The sequence below is a fragment of the Pelobates fuscus genome, chromosome 2 (genome assembly GCF_036172605.1).
Source record: "Pelobates fuscus isolate aPelFus1 chromosome 2, aPelFus1.pri, whole genome shotgun sequence".
In the NCBI taxonomy this organism is placed as follows: Eukaryota; Metazoa; Chordata; class Amphibia; order Anura; family Pelobatidae; genus Pelobates; species Pelobates fuscus.
In genome coordinates, this window is record NC_086318.1 from 123071975 (window position 1) to 123077051 (window position 5077).

A 5077-nucleotide genomic window follows, 5' to 3' on the forward strand; every position below is an offset into this window, starting at 1 on the left:
GTCTTGTCTAGACTAGCGTTCTAGGGTGTATATTACGTTCGCTAGGTCGGAGGGACCGGGAGACTAAGCGGCGCCTGTGTAAATTCGGTTCGCTAGCTCTCAACCTATCTGGGCTAAGTGGGAAGGCGTGTAAATTTGGAACCCACTAGACTTTTGATAGTGCGACTAAGAGGCGCCTGTGTAAATTCGGTTCTCTAGCTCGCTATATGTGGTGATTGGGCAGTGTGGCTAACCAAAACGGGTGTATATAGTTTTAGGTAGTCCATTCAAGGTACTGGCCAATAGTTTAGTTGGGAATTGTAAATGTGTTAAAGATTGTTTAGTAAAGTGTATATCTTGTTAGATAGCGCGAGCTCAGCCGTCTAGCGAGAGTGTTAATAGTGTGTTGCTGTATTATAGTGCACGGTACCATAACCCTGTATATTTACTGACACTGTATATAAGTACTAATCATTGTCGTCCATTGCATGTTTAACACCATAACCACTAATAATTGTATTGTGACCTTAACTTGTGCTTTGACCTATGCTAACCGTACTGTAACCGCTATTTGTAAAAGACGATGTTACTGGGGTGTGTTATAGACGGGTAATTCGTATATAGAGAATTATAGCGTGGGTGACTGTATAGTTACGCCAAAGGGCATAATATTGATTATTTAGTGACTGGTGTAACAGCTGTGTGTGTACGGGAATTCCCTGAGTGTTTATTGTTATTGTGTACGTTTCACTTGGTAACCGTACCACGTGGTGCTGTTGCCAGAGGAAACGGGTGTGACTGTTGAATAGTACGTGTGTATAGTATTCGTTGTCGACGACGTTCCATTGTTAAGTATGGGTGCGTCGCAGTCAACGATTCCGGATCCCTTAGGTTGTATGGTGAAGAATTTTAAAAAGGGATTCAAAACTTGTGATTTTGGGGTTAAAATGTCTCCTGTACGTTTGGTCACTTTGTGTACTAGGGAGTGGCCTACTTTGGTTGCGGCATGGCCGCCACGTGGCAGTTTGGATCCAACTCTGGTACAGCGCTTACACGTGGCTGTATCAGGTAGGCCTGAACTTTACGGCCAGTTTCCTTATATTGATTGTTGGAGACAGGCCGTAAATGACTCGCCGAAATGGCTCCAGACATGCCACGAGGAGCAGTGTCGCCTCATGGTAGCTAGGACTTGTTTGTCCACTAGGACTAGTGTTAGGCCCATTTTGGACACGCCCCCTGAGTCCGAGATCCCTTTGCCGCCCCCTTACTTTCCGTTAAGAGGAAGTGACGCAAATGCAGGAAGTCCTGCAACCCTCCCCTCATTACCCTCATCCACTTCCGCTTCCTCCTCCAGTACAGGATCCACCCCCCCTCGTACAAAATCTCCCCTTCCGGAATCAGAACCAACCCCCATTAAAAACGAATATCCTGATTTGGCGCCACTTCAGACTTCCGGTCAAGCTTCATCTAGCTCGGCTCGAAGTGTTTTATTTACAACCTTTTCCCAAAACCAAGCTCCCACATCCCCATACCCTATTTCTCCCCGACTGGAACCTATGACTGACGCCCCTCCACGTAGCCCCATACAGACCCGACAGCTGACCGGTGCCCAACAATTAAAACACTATCAGATGCCTCTTCGTCTGAATCCTGGGTCAGCCTATATCGATGCCGCAGGCCAAATGGCACATGCTGACCCAGTCTTTGTATATGTCCCATTCACGACAACCGATCTCTTAAATTGGAAGACCCACAATTCCTCGTATACTGAGAAACCACAAGCTATGACTGATCTGTTCACCTCAATAGTACAGACACATAACCCGACATGGGCTGATTGCCAGCAGTTATTAATGACTTTATTCAACAATGAGGAAAGGACAAGAATAAATCAAGCGGCCATTAAAGCACTAGAGGATAAAGCCCGTACTTTAAACCAAGCCAATCCATCAGCATGGGCCGCAACACATTATCCCAACACCGATCCCGATTGGAATGTAAACGGTGCTGATATGGTTCAACTCAGAGCCTATAGAGACGCTATAATTGCTGGCATGAAAGCCGGAGGAAAGAAAGCCATTAACATGTCGAAGACAGTTGAGGTGATTCAGAAAAGTGATGAAGCGCCCAGTGTCTTTTATGACCAATTATTGGAGGCATACCGCTTGTATACCCCCTTTAATCCGGAAGACGCAGATAATTCCCGAATGGTGAACTCCGCCTTTGTCAGCCAAGCTTACGGAGATATTAAGCGCAAGCTACAAAAGTTAGAAGGGTTTGCAGGTATGTCAATCACCCAACTAATGGAGGTAGCGAATAAGGTTTATATGAATAGGGAAACAGAAAGTAAGAAAGAGGAAGAGCGCAAGATGCGTAAAAAGGCTGATATGCTAGCGGTAGCGATCGCAGGCGTAGATAGACGGGGCCCAGATAGAGGCGATAGTAGATGGAATAGGGAGCCTTTGAGTAGGAATCAATGCGCGTATTGCAAGGAAGAAGGGCATTGGAGGAACGAATGTCCGCAAAGAGAGCAGTACGAGAGAGACCTACCCAGGGCAGGCTACGGAAACTTTAGAGGCAGAGCGAGAGGTAGAGGAGGCCCCGGAGGGAGTAATGGTAATAGAGGGAATAATGGGAACAGAGGAAGTGTTAGGGAAGACAGGTATATTCCAGCAGCGCAAAGGTCCCGCGATAGAGAAGGTAGGGACTTTGTAGGATTGGCTGACACGGTCATGGAGGACTATTGATACCGACCGGGCTCCATCCCCCTTGGTCGAGCGGAGCCTATGGTCGATGTATCAATAGGGGGAAAAAGGAGTGCGTTCATGATCGACACTGGTGCTGAACATTCAGTGGTGACTAATCTAGTTGCTCCTCCATCTGGAAGGACTATTACTGTGATAGGAGCAACTGGAAGAAGTGCTGAAAAACCGGTTCTTAAAAGTCGACTCTGTACATTGGGAGGCCACGTAGTAAAACATCAATTCCTTTATATGCCTGAATGTCCAGTCCAATTGCTGGGACGTGATATGCTATCTAAGTTACAAGCGCAGATTACGTTCCTACCAAATGGAACAACATCTTTAAAGTTTAATGGACCTTCAGGTATCATGACATTATCCGTACCAAAGGAAGAAGAGTGGCGACTTTATACAGCGTTGACTAGCCAAAACCCTAGGAGTGATGAGACATTATTTAACATACCAGGAGTTTGGGCAGAGAACAACCCACCAGGACTGGCCCGCAATATTCCACCTATAAAAATTGAACTAAAACTTGGGGTTTATCCAGTGAGCCTAAGACAATACCACATCCCGCAGAAGGCTAAGAAGAACATCCAATCCTATCTGGATAAGTTCATACGGTATGGTATCCTAAAATTCTGTACTTCCCCCTGGAACACCCCATTGCTGCCTGTTCAAAAGCCCGGTACAGATGAGTATCGACCTGTGCAGGACTTGAGAGCAGTCAATGATGCGGTTGTTAGTATACATCCAGTTGTACCCAATCCATATAACCTGCTTGCTTTAATTCCGGGCGGGGCTACCTACTTTACAGTCTTAGACCTCAAAGATGCCTTCTTTTGCCTCCGAATTGCCGCAGAAAGTCAATGTATTTTCGCTTTCCAATGGGAGAATGCTGTAACGGGCTCAAAACGCCAAATGACTTGGACAAGACTGCCCCAAGGGTTTAAAAATTCACCTACCCTATTTGGTTCAGCCCTAAGTCAAGATCTACTGGATTTCGAGTCCATCCCAGGAGAGTGTGTATTGTTACAATATGTAGATGACTTGTTGATAGCAGCAGTTACAAAAGAAATCTGTCAGCAAGCAACGCACGATCTACTACACATTCTCTGGAAGGCAGGATACAAGGTGTCTAGAAAGAAGGCTCAGTTGTGTTTGCCAACTGTCAAATATCTGGGATTCCATATCTCTGAAGGTCAAAGAATTATGGGGCCAGAGAGAAAAGAAGCTGTCTGTCAAATACCAATACCCAAGAATAGAAGACAAGTGCGAGAATTCTTGGGGGCAGCAGGCTTCTGTAGGATATGGATTCCCAGCTACGCGATACTGGCAAAACCTCTGTATGCAGCTATCAAAGGTACAGAGCACGACCCCTTCTTATGGACTCAAGAACAACAAACGGCATTTGAAGATGTGAAGAAGGCTTTGATGAGTGCCCCAGCATTAGGTCTACCTGATCACACACGACCATTCTACTTATATGTACACGAGCAAAGAAGAATGGCTGTGGGAGTATTGACACAGTACTTGGGATCATGGCAAAGACCTGTTGCCTACATGTCTAAGCAATTGGATGCAGTGGCCAGCGGACTTCCACCTTGTCTAAGAGCCGTAGCTGCAGCCGCCCTGCTAGTAGCTGAAGCCGATAAACTCACTCTGGGTCAAGAACTTTATGTACGAGTCCCACATGCAGTACAGACGTTGTTGGATTACAAAGGAAATCATTGGTTTAGTAACAGCCGTATGACCAAGTATCAAGCAATGTTGTGTGAAAACCCCAGAGTACATTTAGAGACTGTAAACACCTTAAATCCAGCTACCCTTTTGCCACAACCTACTGAAAGTCAACATGATTGTTTGGAAGTAATGGATGAAGTATTCTCAAGTAGACCAGATCTTCGTGATTTTCCCATCCAGAACCCCGATGTTCAATATTATACCGACGGCAGTAGTTATGTGAAAGAAGGGATCCGCTATGCAGGATATGCAGTAACAACAATAGACAAGGTGATAGAAGCTCGGCCACTGGCGAAAGGAACATCAGCACAAAAGGCAGAATTGATAGCACTGACACGAGCGTTACAATTGGCTGAAGGTTTAAGAGTGAACATCTACACGGACTCCAAATATGCGTTTTTAACCACTCATGCCCACGGAGCTTTGTATAAAGAAAGAGGACTACTGAATTCAGAAGGCAAAGAAATCAAATACGCAGCTGAAATCCTACAACTATTGGAAGCAGTGTGGGAGCCGAAAGAAGTCGGTATCATACATTGTCGAGCGCATCTGAGAGGAGATGGTGATGTAACTAAGGGAAATCGGATGGCAGATAGTGCAGCTAAGCGTGCTGC